General features: G+C 34.8%; 1 protein-coding gene across 2 annotated transcripts in view; it reads right to left on the minus strand.

The window, feature by feature from the left end:
* The window catches only part of LOC123557278 (sodium- and chloride-dependent GABA transporter 2-like), a 55,927-nt gene extending 37,323 nt beyond the window's left edge, over positions 1-18,604 (minus strand). The window contains exon 1 of one of the 2 annotated variants that reach the window (XM_045348679.2): positions 18,426-18,604. The gene's annotated coding sequence lies outside the window, so the exon portion shown is untranslated. The remainder of the gene's footprint in view (positions 1-18,425) is intronic. The other variant, XM_045348678.2, reaches the window with a different exon arrangement.
* Positions 18,605-20,762: the final 2,158 nt, after the last annotated feature.

The following is a 20,762-nucleotide window of genomic DNA, read 5'->3' on the forward strand; positions in this document are numbered from 1 at the left end:
CATTATTACCTCTACGCCGTTTGTCTTTTTAAAGACATTTCTTGTTTCAATTGACTTGATTCATGTAATTCTAAACAGATGCAGACTTATTTTTGTCATCAGTTTTCATGATTTTGAATTCTTGTACATGTAAATGTATAGAGGTGCCCAGCTAATTCACTAGCTTATTGAATCATCTGGCACTAAGTGCCAGGATGAGCTATTGTGATTGTTCATTGTCTGTCCGCCTTTTCATCCATCAACTATATATTTTCTTAAAATAATATCTTCTGAAACTACAAGTTGATGAAAACTATCTGCAGACAGCTTGCAGCTCATTCACCGCAGGCTGTTCACAGCTCATTCACCGCAGGCTGTTTACAGCTCATTCACCGCAGAATGTTTGCAGCTCATTCACCGCAGACTGTTCGCAGCTCATTCACCGCAGACCTGATTTGCATGTGAAAAGTTAATGAAAAGTTAATGATCTCAACTTCATTCACTTTCTATTAACCAGTCATTAACCTACCATTCACCGATTCCATTTGCCATAGACCATTTTTTTCTGTAAGGGGATATAAAAGTTGCCCTATCATAGACTTATTTAAGAAATAATTTATAGCAAAAGAGTGTTTTAACACTATTTATGCACGATGGGTGGTTATACGTTGGGCATAATAATTTGTATGAAGTATTATCGCCGGAGTGTATAAATAGTGTTTAAACACGATCTTGCTATAAATTCTTTCAATTTTAATATGCCCTTAATCTAAAACACTAGATAAAATATAGTAGCGCCCTTTCCTGGAGCCAGTTGTTCGAAACTTTAACAGTTGATTAAGCTAACAGTCGATTAACTCTTAGAGTAATATTTCGACACTTTAGAAAACGTAGAAACCCAAATGTATGTCTTAAGGATTATGAACACTGAAACGTCTTTACAGTAAAATTAAAACATCATACTAATGTTTCCCATCAAGACTATTATTTTGAATCAAAATTTAACAAGCGATTAATTTAACAGTCTGTTAAAATTTCGAACAACTAGGCCCAGGTCGCAACAAAAAAATTGACGTCACCGCATGTAAAGTGACGTCATTCTAGCGTAACTGTGTTTTAACAGAGAAAAGCATATTAGAATTATAATATCAGTATGTGCAGTACTTATTCTTGACTAACTTTTGAATGGAAAATGCATTTTCTCAATGAATTAAAAATCGAATAACAAAGCTATTGTTGAAATTTTCAAAGAGAAGTACAAAAACTAGGAACTGGTCCAGCTGGAACTCTAGCAGAGAAATGGGAACCAAGCTGTTTGCAACACCTGGAGACGAACTATGTCCAGTACCCATCTACAAGGAATATAAACGTCGAAGACCAACCGATATGCTTGACGATAATAGCAGATTTTACCTACAACTAATTAATACACCAAAAACGAAAGTTTGGTATTCTCATCAGCCTGTTGGAAAAAATAAACTTGGACAAATGATGAAACAATTGGCTGAAAAGGGAAAACTTGAAGGCCGAAAAGTGAATCACTTAACAAGAAAAACATTTGCTCAAACTCTTGTTCAGGCAGGTCGACCTGCAACAGAAATTGCCCATCTAGGAAAAGCCTCTGCAAAACAATAAACGCTTATTCAACCTCAACTTTAGACCGGCAAGCACAGGCGTCTGATATCATATCTGACGTAATGTTTGTTTGTTTTGTTGGATTTAACGTCGCACCGACACAGGATAGGTCATATGGCGACTTTCCAGCTTTAATGGTGGACGAAGACCCCAGGTGCCCCTCCGTGCATTATTTCAACACGAGCGGGCACCTGGGTAGAACCACCGACCTTCCGTAAGCCAGCTGGATGGCTTCCTCACATGAAGAATTCAACGCCCCGAGTGAGGCTCGAACCCACATCGATGAGGGGCAAGTGATTTGAAGTCAGCGACCCTAACCACTCGGCCACGGAGGCCCCCCTGACGTAATGAGACCATCTTCAAGCACTGCTGTTGTTCCGCATTCAGACAAGGTTCAATCCATTGAGCATGAGCAGACATCTGTGTTGGCAGATATAACGCCAGTAATGAACACAAGTAATACATGTAATACGCTTGATGCAAGCCGAAGTGTGTCATCCAAGATCTCAAAACAACACAAATCCTTTTGCAGTGTTATGTGGTGCCAATATATCTGGGGGTACTTTTAACATTAACATTGTGTCAGGGAAAAGGAAGTTTTCAGATATTGAGAGCTCACTGGAATCACAATAAACATTCCTTTAAAATGGTTAAAATATGTTGAAATATGCTGTGTATTTTTAAAGTTCTTAATATATTGTTAAAATTTTGACTCATTTGTGGTGTCAATATATCTGAGAAAATTTTAAATGTTAACATTGTGTCAGGGAAAAGGAAGTTTTCAGACATTGAGACCTCACAGTAATCACAATAGACATTCTGTTAAAATGGTTTAAATATGTTGAAATGTGTTCTGTATTTTTAAAGTTGTTAATAAATTGTTTAAATTTTGAATCATTTAAGTACATGTCGTTATTTAATAAAATTGTCAATAAATAAGTGATTTACGACTGCCCTCTGACAAATAACAGGGCCAATATCAAATCACTTATTTATTAACATATATATCTGTGAATGATTGTAATGGTATTTTCAAAAATATGTGATGAAACGGTTTTATTAAGTTTTTTGTGATGTAATATAACTGCTTTGAGTATTTCCAGTAGTGGACAGTTTTTTTTGCAGTTTTTATGAGGTCATATAAATGATTTATAATGCTGTGGCAGTTTTTTTTGCAGTTTTTCATGAGGTCATATAAATGGTTTGAAATGCCATCTACAAATACGGAAGCAGTTTTGTGATGTCATCTCAGTTACATATTTCGACTGATTTCAATGCTTTTTCACTTGCATTTAACTGCATTTTAAACGCATTTTAACTGCTTTCTATAAAATACCAATTCTTAGCCAAAAACTGCTAACTAAATGGTAAAAACTGCTAAAAACTGCTCAGAAAAACAATGCTAAAAACTGGAAGTTAAATGCCATTCTTTTCGCTATGGAAAGGTGTTGATTAAATCAACAACTGTGAAGAGTTTAATATATTGACTTACAATAAAACTAATGACTTATTCTCAAATAGTAATATAATAAATAATATTAATATAGAAAAAATAATCATTTAAGAAGTCACAGAACAAATTGAAGTTTAGAAAGATACATTGATTAAATTGACAATATTACCCTAAATTAAGGGTACCATAATTTCTAGAATTATGGTCAGTAAAGTAACAGCTATTTCCATAAATGCCCGAACAATCTATAAGAAATAATAATAATAAAAAAATCTTAAATAACAAAATATTTCACAATATCTTCAGTATATTAAAAAATGGGGGTGAAAAGTCTTGGGAGGAAAAGTCTTGGGGGTAAAAAGTCTAGGGGAGGAAAAGTCTTGGGGGTGAAAAGTCTGGAACTCCCTTCGGACGTATATTAAATGTATTTTTTACATTAAACTGTTATCGTGTTACGATCGCAATAGAAAGTTTCACATTTCTAAATTCATTAAATAGCTTAGCCATAACTTTTTATTTCAAATTACGAATCATAAAACTCGTATAAAGATGCATTTTCCCAAGTTTCCTCGCGAAAACGGAACCTAACTAAATTTTCATAACAATGTTTGTTTGGTTGTTTGTATGACTGTGTTTTGAGCCCTTTTTCAGCATAATTTTTATTTTACAATGTCTGTAAATCTAACCAGTGTTTGTTGATTCTGCACCAGAACTGACTTGCTCTCCGGATGTGCCTACAACTTCTCCATATGACTAAAATGTGGAGGACGAGAAACATTAGACACATTGAAATTCAAATCGGTCGCCATTGTGTTTATAAATTAACATATATCTCGATTAGAACCACATTTTTAAGAGAAAGTTTTTTCATTTTTATTGCTCTGAACATACTGAAACATATCTGTAGAGTAAGAGAACAAATTTTACACATTATTTAGTAAGTTACCCAATAAAAAGGACCTCCGTGGCTGAGTGGTTAAGATCGGTGACTTCGAATCACCGATGTGGGTTCAAGCCTCACTTGGGGCGTTGAATTCTTCATGTAGAGAAGCCATCCAGCTGGCTTACGAAAGTTCGGTGGTTTACCCAGGGGCCCGACCGTAATGAATTTATGCACGGAGGGCACCAAAGGTATTCTGCCAATATCAAAGCTGGAAAGTCGCCATATAACCATGATAACTGTGTCGACTTGACGTTAGACCCAACAAAAAGACATAGTCAATAGATTTTATTTTAGTATTTTGCGCACAATATTCTAATAAACCGAAGGGTTTTGCTTTCATTTGAACAATATTAAAAGCATATGTTTATTACATTTTCATCTCAGCCTATTATTCTTCAAATAAAGCATATGCAATGATATTTCTACATAGTGAAATTTATCACATTAGAGTTACCCGTCCTTATCATACTAAACCACAACAATTAATGGTACTTTCCAATAAATAAATAAAAATATTATGGTACAGTAACATTAAACGTCACTTTTAAGTTTTAACATACGCGGTTATCACGAATTTCTGTTTTATTTTATCCGTAGGACATAAAAATAAGAAGCGACAGACTCGCCCGCACTCTGAGAGACATGTTGTTTTAACCATGACGAGAACTGACCTAGATTTTAACCATACATCAGTAAGAGCAGTCTGTCGCTTCTGACTACTGACAATAAATAACAAATGCTGATTGAATGGGATAAGGCCGTGACTTTTATTATTATAATATCATTGCAGAAAATTAATGAAATATCATGGCATATTGTACGAGATAGAAGTATCATGAAATGAAGCATGTAATGATAGATTTCTAGCCAAATTGCAAAGAAACGAAATAGGCAACGCTATGATGCTGAAGCTCTAAATTTATGATAAGTACACATGTACTAGACAATGGAAGGAGAGTGCAAAATTGCAAATTCTGCTAGCAAATCCAGCTGCCGAAAATCCGAGGCCAAGATGCGCAACGTATTCTCAACACCATGATAATGGATTTAAAGGAAACAAAAATACGAATCCAGTGCAAGTGCAAGAGAATATATAATTAGAATAAAACTGCCAAAAAGATACCATATTTTTGCCATATTTATGCAGCAATATATCAGCCACGATGGGAACAAAAGTCACGACTAACAATTAAAACTTAAGTCTTTAAAATGAAATTTTTTTTGCTCTTAAGAAGATGATATTTTGCAGCAAAATAAACAAGTCCGCTGCTGCCCGCGTGTTTACTTGATACAACATAATTATCATATTCTACAAAATAAAATATTTTCTTTACTGAATAAAAACAAACAGTTTCTTTTGTTACACAACCTTGAAGTTTCGCTGAATCTATTTCATTTTGTTAACAGGACTATTTCAAAGGGAAGTCGGGAAACTGAGAGCCGGCTGCCTAACCACTAACTCCTATTTATATATCTTTTTTTACCCTCATCTTTTAGTTATTTATCTTAATTTGGAGGGGAAGGGGGGGGAGGTGGTGGTATCCAAATGCTGCAAACAGAAAGATGTCTCCACCCCCGACTTCCTTGATCTATAACATTCGTTTTTCTGGTATTAAATGAAAATTGGACATGATACAGGTTGTAACATTTAGACAAATTAAATACACAGATAAATACTTAAATAAACTAAAAAACCGCTGAATTTCGTAAATGAAACACTTTCATATGCATGGGCAATATCTTAAACAATCCATAATGAAGCCTTCATATACATGGTGGCGAACTTTTGACTTCCTGGAAGGAATAATTGTCTTTATCCATAAAAGGCACTGTATACCGGTGTGGCAGTATGTGGCATGACCTGGTGTACTGGCGCTGAAAAATATATAACACGGCAGCAGAATTTTTTCCAAAAATTGTTAGGGTGAGGAGGGTGGGTATTTTTATACACCAAGTGTCGACTTGCCTGCTTAGTTATTTGTGAAGGAATGAACCGGTTTGAAATATAATAATGATCAAAACGACCCAACCCGTGAACTGCTCGTGCGTAAAAGTGATTAATCTAGGCACGTTATATTATATGGACTGGATTAGAGTAACATAAGCAGAAATTACAGCTCATGCGTACCTACTGAAAAATAACATAGATTTATTTCTCTAGAGAACATAAATTCCTTTATTTTATCCGTAGGACATGAAAATAAGAAGCCACAGACCCGCCCGCACTCTGAGAGACATGTTGTTTTAACCATGACGAGAACTGGCCTAGATTTTAACCATATATCAGTAAGAGCAGTCTGTCACTTCTGACTATTGACAATAAATAACAAATGCTGATTGAATGGGATAGGGCCGTGACTTTTATTATTATAATATCATTACAGAAAATTAATGAAATATCATGGCATATTGTATGAGATAGAAGTATCATAAAATGAAGCATGCAATGATAGATTTCTAGCCAAATTGCATAGAAACAAAATAGGCAACGCTATGAATGCTGAAGCTCTAAATTTATGATAAGTACACATGTACTAGACAATGGAAGGAGAGTGCAAAACTGCAAATTCTGCTAGCAAATCCAGCTGCCGAAAATCCGAGGCTAAGATGCTCAACGAATTCTCAACATCATGATAATGGATTTTGCTCCGATTGCCTAAATTATACTGATGATTGTGTATACAATATGCCATACCGAAATGCACAAAGTGTGTTGAGGGCCACTAAATATTTTATGAAATAAAATTCGTCCATAAAATGGTACATTGAATATTGTATCTAATTACTGAATAGCCACATGCAAGCATTCATTTCTTTAATAATACCAGATTTTCCGGATAATTTACTTACAAATATGGCAATATAATCTATATTCAACTCTATTTGACCATTATTTCTCTTGATTTTATCTAATCAACAATATGCAGCAGTTTCTTTTTCCCTCATAAATTTGTTGGATCTAACCCGAAATAGGTCAGGCGGTAATCTTTGTAAGACACGCACTTTATAATTCAGCCATTATTCAAGTATGTAATTACGTATATTTGAATAGATCAAAAGTTTTACTTAATACTGTTTTGCTTACCCTGCTAGCAAAGTTTCCATTTACTTTCACCAGTCTAAGGTGAAAGAACTCTACCGAGGTCATGCCACCCTGCCACTCCGAGTGTATATTTAGAATTAGCAAAGTCTCTCATGCAATCCACCAAATGGTTCGACAGTGCTCTCAGGCTGCCTTCTACGCCTGTGACAAGAGGATATAGAAGCTGCATACACAAGCATCTAAATAAAAGTAAATATAATATCAAAATTATTATCTATTATGTTGGGTTAACCCCCTCGGAATCAAATAACTAAACAATAGAAATACTATACAGTTTTTAATTATTGATGAATGATTTCGTGATCACGATAAAGTCACAAAGCGCACAGCCCTAGATTTAGCACTGTGGACGAAAATTATTAACTAGATGGCGGCATTAAGATACCATACTGATGCAATGTTCAAGAATCAATGTTACTGCAATTCATGTACGACTAAGCTACTGGCAGTGTAATACGGAATATTTTCTTACATAATATATGCATGCACAGGCACCATCTAGCACTGAAGACAAGTCAAAGCCGTAATTCGAAAGCAAAATTTGTATGACATATGCCATTCAAATCAGTTCGATCAAATTAACCTCCTTAGAAATTTTGATTAAACAAAAGCCACAGCAAAACAATTTAATTACAAGCGTAAACATAGATATTACAGACATAAACCAACGTATAGTGTATATGATATACGGTAGAACACGGACCAAATACAATTTTTTAATAACATCGACATTTTATCTTTCGCTTCTACAACAACCACATCAAAATAGTTTTTTTTATAAAAAGCGTTAACATAAATAATGTGGTCGTAAACCGATTTAGATGGTAGAACAAAAAGAACCAAAGACAACGGTTTAATAACATGTACCTTTTACCTGACTACTTACCTTCAGGTATTGCTACCAAATAACATATTTTAACTATTTTACCCAACACCAGCATAAATTTCTATTGTCCACATGCCTGTTTTCTTTACCGATCGCCCAAAAGAAATTTACTTTCAATACCTGCTTAAACTAAAACCAAACAATAGATTGTACTGCTGTATAATGAACAAAATGTGACGCAATCTAAAACTTAATGTATGATTAATTTTAAACCATTTCCAGTTTCGGAAGGTCAACATAGTACTGCTGTAATTATTACCCAATGTACAGTAAAATGCATAGTCTAATCATCAACATCATGACCGCCACCACCACCATCATCATCACAATATTTTAATTTTGCGTTCAAAAGTATAATTACTAGCCCAACGACATCATCAACATCATCATCATCGTGAGGATACCATCAAAATGATAAGATTAGAACAATTAGTAAATAACCACGATAGTATATTTCTTAAACCAGAGATGCTTTTGAAAAAGGCGCATGTCTCCCACAACTGCCTTATAAGACTTTCAGTGCTTTGATTATAAAAACAAGTTTCAAGGGTTTTAATTCCGAAGTGCCTGAGCCGATTTGGCATGTTAACGAACTTGGCCGAGATATTATGATCAAACACATAGGGTCAGAATAGCAGAATAGCAGAACAACTCCAGCAGAATAGCAGAATAACTCCAGCAAAATAGCAGAACGACAAATTTCAAGGGCATATTTGGGGGGAGAGAGATCAAGGTCAAATTTATTTGTTTATTTATTTAATAGCAACATACTTGGTCGCAAAGAATTGCAACAAGTATTATAAATAACATTTTATGTATAAGAGTATTTATTTCATCATATTAATTACCGCCAACAATAAATCTTTTTTTTCCCTGAAAATGTCCAATCGGATTTTTTCCAGCTTTTAAAATGGGATTTTTTTATTTATCGCTGAATTCGTCTCAAACCCGGACAAAATTACTGTACAACAGAAAACTTAGTTAAAACATACCATTTATTTCTTTGATAAAAATTCGGGAAAAAATCCAGCACGCCGAAATATGGGAAAAATGTCCGACTGGATTTTCAAAAACTCGGATCGGACACAATATATCCGATCGAATTTTCGATCGGACAAAATTTTTTAACTGATCTTTTTTTTTTGTACATAAATAATTTTGAAATATTACAAAACTCATTCATTTATTGCTCAGTGGTCCATAAACTACCATCCAAACATGAATAAAAGTTTCTAAGTCACTTAGAAATGGTAGTGAAGTTTGCCAAAATCCTGGTTTTGCAAAGATATCCTGGTGGCTGTTAATAACTGAATGTGGCGCCAACTGCTTTTCGGCGCCATAAAAATGTAAAAGGCATTCTGATTGGCTGATCGTAAAATTGGTAACATCATCGGAAATGGAAGATAAAAACCCCGCATGAACAGGAAAATTCCCGATGACCGACGCTAACGGTAATATCTGAGATGTTCCGATTGCGGCGTTTCTAGAAGCGGTGGTTAGAACACATATCGTCGCCTCAACGCGAAACTAGTCTATGTGTATATAGAAATAGAAGCAGATAGACTAGTTTCGCGTTGAGGCCACGATATACATTCAGATCTAATAATCCATCGGCGGTGGAAATTTTCGCTGATAAAAACGACTTACAAAATTTTAGTGTAGTTGGGGATAAAAGTATATTATTTTGCCTGGGGAATGGGGCCGAATTTCGGCCCCAAAATCGGCGTAAAAAAGGGCTGCTGAGTTTAGAAGCGGAAGCTGTGCGATTCTAAATGCCGAAATGTGGTGAAAATACCGAAAACGGATTCGAAAAAATTGGATTTTTCAGTGGTCATAAAAAAATCGGAAACGATCATAAAAAATCGGTCTTTGAGGGAGTGAGAAGCGGATTTCCGCTTAAAAGCGGAAAAAATCATGTCTGTCATCCGGACAATGGCGCTGTCTAAAGCATCTTGAGACTGTGACACTTCTAGTGACCTATTAATCGACCCCATACAACTCGAACTCGCTCAAGGAAGTACTTTGTCATTATTTGATATTAGCTGGCTGTTTTTTTGTTTTGTTTTGTTTTTTGTTCAGTCTTTCGCAAATCGCGCTCAAATGAATAACGAGCTTTCTCATTGGTTGATAGAAAAACAATACCCTACCGTACTATACTGCATCCGGTTAAAGCCGGGTAAACCGCATGATGCGGGTTATGCGGGTTAGTATTTCACGCACAAACGGTTCAAAACTGTTCCAGCTCATCTTGTGTTTTAGGCACCGCAAGATGCGCTTTATAAACCGCATGATGCGCTTTTAAACCGCAAGATGCGGTTTTTGAGAGTTTTGGACCAGTTCGTATCCCATAGCATACAGGTTCAAATGTATAAAAAGCGCATCTTGCGGTTTAAAAGCGCATCTTACAGTTTTAAAACCGCAAGATGTGCTTTTAAACCGGAAGATGCGGTTTTTAAACCGCAAGATGCGGTTTTGAGAATTTTTAACCAGTTCGTACACCATAATTAAAATGGTGTATGCGGAAGCACCTGTTACATAACATATATATGAGTAAGTCAGTCGAGGGATTTAATTTGATTTGATGGGTTTAACGCCGTTTTTAAACAGTATTTCAGTTATGTCAAGTGGGCAGTTTACCCAACAAGCGTTCCTGGAAAGATCCACTACTTGTACCCATCCTCCGTAAGAAACTGTCATCTTCCCTACATGAAGTAATACGGTCGGTTGCAGGGATCGATCCCATGCCCCTTAATCAGTGAGAGATTACAGTGATTTTAAGTCAGCGACTCTAACCACCCTAACATAGAGGCGGTCAGTCAATAGAGGAAATTCTATATTCTGTTTGTAAGTACATGTAGTACGTCAATCCTTCGACATTCAATCAAAATTGTCTATGTCAGATGTTTACATTAATAGAGCACAAAACAGTATCTGTTTGTATCAAATTCGTGTTTCAGTCACTTTGCATTGCTAACACGAATTGCTGAACTTCGATATTAAGTAATATTGTATACTGTAGTTCCTTCTTCATGTTTTAACTAAAATTTTCCATTAGGCATTTACAAAGCTGTGCTAAGCAGACAATTTTTCCTTCAATTCTGTCTAAATAAAAGAACTGATTTACAGAAACAATATTGTAGACCAACATGCTACTATCTGCAGTTGTATTCTACTCGTTCCAATGACAGTTGTTGTGTTCTTACCTTTGAAATATTGTATTATTATACAACTGTATATACACTGTATACATTATATGGATTTAAACTCTAGTACCGTTTGCTATTTAATCATTATACGTTTCAAAAAGTAAGGTATTACAAAATGGTAAAAAAGACGTTCCCAGAGTAGGATATGAACCTATGACCCTCGCTGTTTGTGTTAAAATTAAGACGAAAACAATAGAGCTATCGAGGTAATTAATTTGAATAAGATAGCACATAACCTTAAATGATGAAGAATAACAGTGACAAAACATTAATTTTTATCCGACAACAGGCTAACGAAAACTTGATTTTCTTAGAAAAAGACTTTTGCACATATTTGAAAAGTAAAATTTCAGGTTTGATATGTGGAAACAAGAATCAAATATCGGGGAATCGTTCATTCAACCTCCGCATTTTTGGTTACCAATATATTTTCGTATAAGAAGTTTTTATTTCAATCTTATATTTAGAAAACCAGGCTTCACTAGTACGTTTACTTTACACAGTTAATCTTTCAGAATTTGTGAGGGTCAAAGGTTCGGATCCCACACTAGGAAAATATTTTTCCCAATTTTGTGACGATTTTCCTTTTTGAAACTGAACATGATTTAATTGCAAGCAATACTTACCAGAGTTTTAATCACGAAAAGGTATATATAGTATAATTACAAAGGTAGGAGATTGAAAACTGAAGAAACAACTGAATTTACCGCAATACAAAGTATATTAGTATTTTCTATCAAATGCTTTCATGTAGTAATGCTCGTGTAAAAATCATTCTGATCAAGGAAGAGTGAAATGAATCAATCATAAGTATTTCAAATGCATTTGATATTGTTTTTGCTTTATCTAAACTTTTATGTCCTAAGTATTTTCATGATTATGATATATTTGTGTTTCCAAGAAAAAAGAAGTATTTCAATGCTATTAATACCAGTAAAGCATATGTATGCCACTGTCAAAACTAAAAGAAATGTACTTGCACACATAATATATACAGCGTTAGTGTGTCATCGAATAGGGAAATGTCTTATTTTGTGGTCAGTTACATGAATAAAGAATGAAATAGTCTTATATGTAATAATAAATAATGTCGTTATGTATTTGAAAGCTTTCTATTCAATAAAAATCCCTTTTTGGCACAGCCCCGGCAATAAAATTTCTGTTTTCAAGTTTCCACTAACGATTAGTACATGTGTGTTATGAAGAAATCGGAATTCATTCAATACATAACATATTGTATTTTCTGACATCTTGGGAACTTTTATTGTTTCTATTTCATCAGCACTGTCAGTTCAATCACCAATCATTTTCGCTCTTCGTTCCCAAAAATACCACATTAAGTGCTACCGCAATATACATACGGTATGATATAGCTTTGAATGTACAAAACTGATCATCAAACAAAATTTCTTAAAACGTCGTTTTTCTACGGACCTGAAGTTGAAGAAAACATCATGTGCAGATAATTGTATGCCATATTCATATTCATAGTTGAAAGATAGGAATATCAGCGGCAGGAAAAATTCTCCTTTTGGTTAATGAGAATATGTATTGTAAAAATTACCCTTGGTATGTGTAACGCACTGAGACTTTCATACTTTACACATATACGAGACCGTCAATGATAACACTTCATATATCAATGGCCTCGACAAACAGAAACGTTCGTTTTTGTGTTACAACTTACATGCGCGGATCCAGCCAGTTTTCTCAGAGGGGGTCCGGCCGACCCGTACTATGACAAACGTGTCACTTAACAATTCGATTTTTTATGTTTGGTGCTTACAGTACATGATTGTCAATATTTTTTTGAACAGGCTAAAATAAAAAAAGTAGTCCACCAGCTAGAGGGGTCCGGGAGCATACACCCCCACCCCCCATGGAGAATTTTAAAATTCAGCCTTCATTTTCTGCATTCCGGAGCATTTTAGGAGCATTTATGAACATTTTTTTTTTCCACTGCAATTCTATATAAAGTATACCCCTTCTGTTCCATTTTTATGAGCTCACCTGTTGAATTGGGAAAAATGATAAAAATTTAGTTTCCTTTAAGGTAATTATTTCGAAAAAACAACATTTTCTTTCCTTCTTCTCTTTCTTCCCTATTTTTAGGATTTTCCAGGGGTGGGGGAAGGGGAGATGGGTCCGGACCCCGGTCCCCCCTCTGGATCCGCGCATGAACTTGTTTGTTTGTATAATTCTAAAAGCGATAGTTTACAAAGGTAAGACGTTTATTAAAATAAAGCAAATTATAGACGGCTCTGTAGAACTGACAATTTTTCTTCAGGATATATCTGTCCGTAACGTGAACATCTAATTTTATTAAGTTTTTGTTGTTCTTGATATTTTGCATAAGAATGTATGCTTAATATTGTTCTGTTGTTGTTTTTCATGTGTTTAGTTGATGTCTCACGATCTCCATATTTTGACAAATGTTAATAAACCCGTGCAGCCGCAGCATTATCATTTTATTAGAACCGTCGTAAACTACAAATATTTCGGACATGTGCAACATATTTCGTAGCCTATGCTTTGTTGAAACATTTTTGTAACATGAATATCTATGCATGGCGATCGCTGAACAAAAACCGCGCGAAAATAGCATGAAAATTCCGTGTTAAGATAATTGCACGAGTTAGTTATGATCTAGGCTTGTTTAAACAGTATTAACAACGTACTGGAGTCAGATCCTTGTGACATTTTCTTTGATTTGTGGTAGATAATATCACTTAGATAATGTACTAGTGTTATGATTTATGTGGTCTCTAAATTTGACAAATACTTCATAAATAAAACTTTGTTCAAATATCTTGGCTTTGCAGTATTTATTACTGTTGACACAGATAATTGCATTACTAGTAGACAGCTGATTATATAAAAATCGTAGGAGATAATGAACATAAAAATGCAGCCGTTTTGAAAATGCAGCACAGTAATTTGGGAGGTGTAAGTATTATATACTTTACTTTTGGGAGACCAAAAACTCTGTATTTTATTGCTAAACTTTTGGAGTGAAGTTAGAGGTATGGAACTTATTTCTTTCCCTTAACCAAAAGGAGGCCTGGAGAGACATGCAAACGTTGGCCTTTTAACAATAATAAGCATCTATGTCGGCTGAAGATGAATAAACCCGGGACCCTAAATTAAACGGTATTAAAAATGCAACATATGCAATGTAAAACTTTGTACTCAAAGTAACCGCTATTTGGCGGAGACAAATATAAGTTAGTGCGAATATTTACAAAATACATGAATAACACGCTAAAAGATATAATTATTGCATTAAAAAAACCCTAAGGTATTGGCTTTGTGAATGAACAAGTATTGTTCAATCAGTAGTGTTATATGGCTAAATAAAAGAACTGATTTGGCCGACAACCTTTTTTTCGCTAGAAATTTAGACTAAGTGTAAAGTTTATTTTCTATCGAAAAATCTTAAAGTACTGCTGTACCTATACAGGAAATAATTAAGATTATTCGATAGCTTTTATTGATATGATCAATACCACTCAATTGTTTTATATAATTGAGCCGTGCCATGAGAAAACCAACATAGTGGGTTTGCGACCAGCATGGATCCAGACCAGCCTGCGCATCCGCGCAGTCTGGTCAGGCTCCATGCTGTTCGCTTTTAAAGCCTATTGGAATTGGAGAAACTGTTAGCGAACAGCATGGATCCTGACCAGACTGCGCGGATGCGCAGGCTGGTCTGGATCCATGCTGGTCGCAAACCCACTATGTTGGTTTTCTCATGGCATGGCTCATATAGATGAATGTTTGAAATGTTGAAGAATTTAAAAACAATTGGCCTAATTATGAAATCAAACATAATCCCCAAACAGGGCACAGGAACCGTGTGAATCCCGCTGAAATACCAGTGACTGTTCGGGTGCCCATACCTGCACCCTATAAATAATAATACATAGCAAGTTCATTGAAAATAAGTATTCATGCCGGATTTGATAAGTATTCTTGCCGGATTTAAATTGCAAGTCATAAATTTCAGTGTACAGGTAACAGGCCGTTTGTATACCGAATAAATTACCACAAGTAAACTTAAAATGAAGAAATAAATGATATAAATAATTTAGAAGAATTAACGAAGTATAAATAAAGATATAGATGATATCAAGAATTTAGAAGAATTAACGAAGTATAAATAAAGTGGAAAACGTATATTTATTCGAACAAAATTTGTTCAATACATTCATATTGCTTTTCTTTGAGCGGGTTCAAACGATCTTTTTAACAACTATAGACTTTGAAATAGACACGGTGCAAAGGTGAGGATCGGGCACATTGTGCCGCGCAATAGTTAACCCTCCAAGCAATCAACTGCACTAAATGGTAAAAGGTAAAGGTAAAGGTAATTTTATTTACCGTCGCTTTGTGAAATAATTAACATAAGCTCTGCAGAGTTTTTGAGCGACCCTATTTTAAGAACAGTTAAAACCACTTATACCTTACCCCTAGCAGTTTGCTGGTACCCATTTACAGCTGGGTCGACTGAGGCAAACGTGATAAAGTGCCTTGCCAAAGGACACACCGCAATGGGAGTAGCCAGGATCCGAACCAGGGGCCTTCACCTCCGTGGGAAAGCGTCTTAGCCCTCTCGACCTATGCGTCCACTAAGCGGCACTCAAGGACATAAACAGGGGGGTGATGTCTGTTTCAACATACCCAAATGTTAGAGGTTTGTAGCAAAGTGATCCACAAATATATAAAATATATAATATGTACTGACTTACAAGTACACATTTATAAACAACTTTCGACGGGTCAAAGACCAATTGGCCGAAGAGTTGTAATCCCTGTTTAATATAAGATACAGTCAATTCGAGGAATTTGGTTGAACGGCCGACCATGTAGGTCAAGGCCCCCTCTAAAGGTTAAGAAGCGCACGCCCTTAACACCAATAATAAGAGAAGGCCGGTCGAACGCCAAACTTAAGATGCTGATCTAGTGGCCAACCTAGGAAGTGAGCTTGAATTTTAAGATACTACCGCAGTATCAAACCTTTAAAAGGCATACCAAAATTGTGGATCATATAAACTTTATATAGCTCACGTGATCAACACGGACAGCGTAAAAACATTTTTGAACAAACAAACAAACAAACAAAAATTAATTCTCCTGTACGAGTGCGTTGGACTAGTATTTCCTCTGAGAGACATAATAACAACGTCAGTAATTAAATTGATAATCATTGTGATCATCATCAAAATCGTCCATTCCAATATCATCATAAGAATCGTCTTGACCACTAATCGTGTTCACCAACATCGACCTTTTCTGTACATAAATCTACTAAATCCGTTCTAGTATACTTAGTATTGTTATACTTTAACGTTTACCCAGGTCATTATGATATCTAGCATTCCATCTTTCATGTATATTCGTATATTTCAGTTTATACATGAAATACCTTAACCGGTCACACAGGTATACGCGTGACATATAGTTGACCCGATCAAATGGGCATTGGTCAAACATATATTTAGAAAGAAGTTAATAATAACTATGTCCTCATGTCTAGACAGTCAAAGGTCACATAATTGTTATAAAACCCATAGACCACGGTACTGTGGCGCGCACTGTTAGATAGATACTTGTAGAGTATACACCTTATTTTTCAGCCACCAATTCTGCGTCAGGGTGTGCTGTATTGAAAGACTTTTGGGACTATTTTACTATTAACTGTTTCATCTATTTTGACTTGTATATACGTTAATACAGAGAGAGGCTCGCGTGTGAATATTTCTGCACATTTTAGTTAACAATTAATACATTATATAAAGCTGACAGTGTGTTTGTTTATTTTCCATCTCTTCTCGTTTCACATACATATGAGCTCTTGATTACCCACCCAAGACACAACGCGAAGGAACAATATTCTATACGATCACGTAACACCAGCCGTAGGGTAACAGTATTATAACCATATGCAACGACAGCAACATGACCATAATGGACAGCATGATAAATTATTACGCTTTATAAGTATTCAACTGCTAGTAGCAACAACCATAGAAAGATGCGTTCATTCATTCTCAAATTTTCAATCGTTTTTTAATTTTTGCATTTCATTTGTAATAGTGTATATCTAAGGCAGTAGTGAAACAAATAAAATGTTGTTGATAATGCTGTTGTAAAATATGCCCGTATTGAGGCCTTCGGTCTTGAAATGTTCAAAGATATTTCATTTATTTGTTTAGGATAGTCGTTTGGTTTTGACTGTATAAGCAGTGTAGACTTTGAGCTTTCATCCTAAATTATTAGAACGTTTGCGATGTGTCAAAGCTTTGACATGAGACATGTAAAACTGTCACCCAATATCCAAAAAACAACGTCCCAACAAAACGGCAACAATCAAATAATGACGATTGCTGCTACTTTTCAATAGAAACGGGAATTTACCTCGGAAAAGAACACAGCCCCTGATACCGCAAACAAGGAGTGACTGTTGGACACAAACAACACATGAAAACATCCAAACCACAATGCATTCATGTGCCCCAGCGGCCAACCATTGCAGCCTTGCACCCTTCTTTAATTTAATGATATACACAGTAAAAGAAAAAAGACAATTTGTTCAAAACTTATCTGCATTTTTCTTGCATCCTCCTCTCTGTGGCAACATTACTGGAAAACGCCAGCTCTTCAAACATGTGATATACATATTTTTATACACGAAGTGTCGACTTGCCTGCTTAGTTATTTGTGAAGGAATGAACCGGTTTGAAATATAATAATGATCAAAACGACCCAACCCGTGAACTGCTCGTGCGTGAAAGTGATTAATCGAGGCACGTTATATTATATGGACTGGATTAGAATAACAGAAGCAGAAATTATAGCTCATGCGTACCTACTGAAAAATAACATAGATTTATTTCTCAAGAGATCATAAATTCCTTTAACGGAACAGTTGCATATGGAAGAGCATTAGTGCCAGAAGAAATTGAAGTTCAGTGCAAATGTATCGGTTCGTTATACATGTATATAGCAGTTCGCTATTCAAGGGATGTTTATCAGGACTTTGTTCGCTATACGTTTATAGTTCTATAATAACAAACTCCGAATACAATGAAAACATTCTGTTGGTCTAGAGATGTTCACCTTAGCGAACTCTACTTTATTTCTTTTCGAAAAGCCATTAAGAATTGTTGTATTGCTTGCGTTTAATCAAAGTAACACTATAATATGTACACGCAACTTACCTTTATTAAAGAAAATAATCCGAAAATATAAACTGTATGCCAACAGACGAATTTTGTTATGTTGCGAGTTTAGATTTGTATTATATTTGTCAAAAGTAGCTCACTTCAATCATTCAAATCTTATCACACTCACTTGGCAACATAATAATGATCAGCATATAAACAATTTATAGCTGTGTTAAGCGTATTTTACCATTTGCGTCAGTCAGGCATATAAAATATATTTGATGTAAAATAGAATGAGTAAATCTATACAATTTATCACACTTAAGAAATATCAATTTCATATATTTAACAAACATACCAATCTGTCCTTTAGGTAATTATGGCGTGTATGTGTACATACGTAGTAAATCAGATCAACTTACCCCAATGACTAAGGTACATATCCGAAATCTGAGCATGGAAAAGTTGAAGAGATTTTCATATTTTTAATCGTTAATTAAAAAGCAAAATATATGGATACATACCTCTGTTCTGAAATAACTGAACATTTTGATTTTTGTATATGTGTAGTTATAAACACGGTTTTAACAATCATCGCCAATGTGCCTATATGATATCTTTGTGCGTTTAATACATAAAGCATTATTAAGGAAAATTCAAATATAAATTGTAGTAATACTCTGCTGTTATCATGTGTTGTGCGTAAGTGTAATAGAAATATATCGTGATAATTTATAGAAAAACTTCAAAAGCAATAGGAAATCAGTGATTCTACCACTAAAATGCAAAATTTAAGGTGTTTATAATATCAGAACGCGTTTACACGTGGTATTTCTTTCTTAGCAGTTTACAAAACCATATGTTTGACAGGAATATTTTTTTCTCTCCAAATTTGTCTGTCAAAATATGAGAACGCACGCACGCACGCACGCACGCACGCACGGATATTTGTTTTGATTTATTGAACGGTAATAATTAAACAATTAATAGAACTGATAGTGCGTATCTAACTTTCTCAGAAGCCAAACTGACACTTGTCATGTAACGTACAGGAACACTGTTCCTTCTTCTTTGTATAAAAGTTATCAGATTTGCTTTGATCCTGCTTGATGGTGTGGTATATATTAACTATTACATGTTCATAATATCGACTTTGATAATCTAAATACATTTTAGTATCTATCATATTTAAGCACGATATCTCGAACAATCTTCAAAACTAACCTGCTAGAAATACGGTGGCCCATACCCATTTTTGAATTCATTTTCTCAATTTGGTCCGTGGGCCAAGGTCAAAAAATTTGAAAGTCGTAACCCAGAAATTAGGCAAAGGTTGAGCTATACCATGATGTTATACTATCATTCAGGAAACTTTTAAGGGTGGATGTCGGTCTGAGCGACATGTCAGTAAAATTTAATGACGATTTTAAAAACGTTGGTGTCTAATAAATACGATTTAGCATTGCATAGGGATATCGCCGATTTGGATGGTAAAAGAGACATTTATGCGACATTTCTTATAACAAATCTTATCTTTTAATGTCTGAAATAATCAATAATTTACTTTTGTTGTCAAAGAATGCTACGATATGTATTATATACTGAATAAAATGTAAAAAGTAGGGGTTGATGTACCCCACCCACCACATTAGTACATATATTTATGCGGGAAATCTTTAGAACTTTTAATCCTTTATAAAGGAACAGAATCCTAATGTTTACAGTAATGAAAACGAAATGAATGAATAATTAACTAAAATTTCAGACACCTTTACACTTTAATATCAGTTGGCTAAACCTATTGTTTATGTTTTATTTCTGGGCGAATTGCATACTGACAGACGTATTCTTTGCTAGTGCAGTAAAAATGATGAAAGTATTGCAAAAACTAAAACGACCGCAAACGTTTTATGGAAGTTCCCTATGGAGAACATCAAAATGGAAGCAGATCCAGCAATATAAGTCTTTATTCAAGATGACAGCTATTTCAAATTAATCCAAAATTATTATACATATGAGTTAATGCAACAAAAGTTTTTATATTTTGATGACTTTAGTTCTCTTCTAGCTTAGGTCTTCTTAGTAGTCATTTTGTACGTAGTTATTAAATCACCCAAAATTTATGTTTGTTAAACTACCAACAAATTAGGTTATTTAGTTACGCAGACTATACAAATTTAGACGGCCACCACTTTCCAAATTTCCAAATAACTGCTTTAAATTTGATCACACATGCACATATGAAAGAGGCGTAGCTCTTTAAAAGTCAAAACTATAACACGAATCACTTGATATTGATTGAAACATGTTACAGAGGATTTTACCGCTCACAAAATGACCACCTGAAATCGGCTACATGTACAAATATTGATGAGCTACTACTGTTTAGAT

The sequence above is a fragment of the Mercenaria mercenaria genome, chromosome 5, assembly GCF_021730395.1.
Source record: "Mercenaria mercenaria strain notata chromosome 5, MADL_Memer_1, whole genome shotgun sequence".
NCBI classification, from domain to species: Eukaryota; Metazoa; Mollusca; class Bivalvia; order Venerida; family Veneridae; genus Mercenaria; species Mercenaria mercenaria.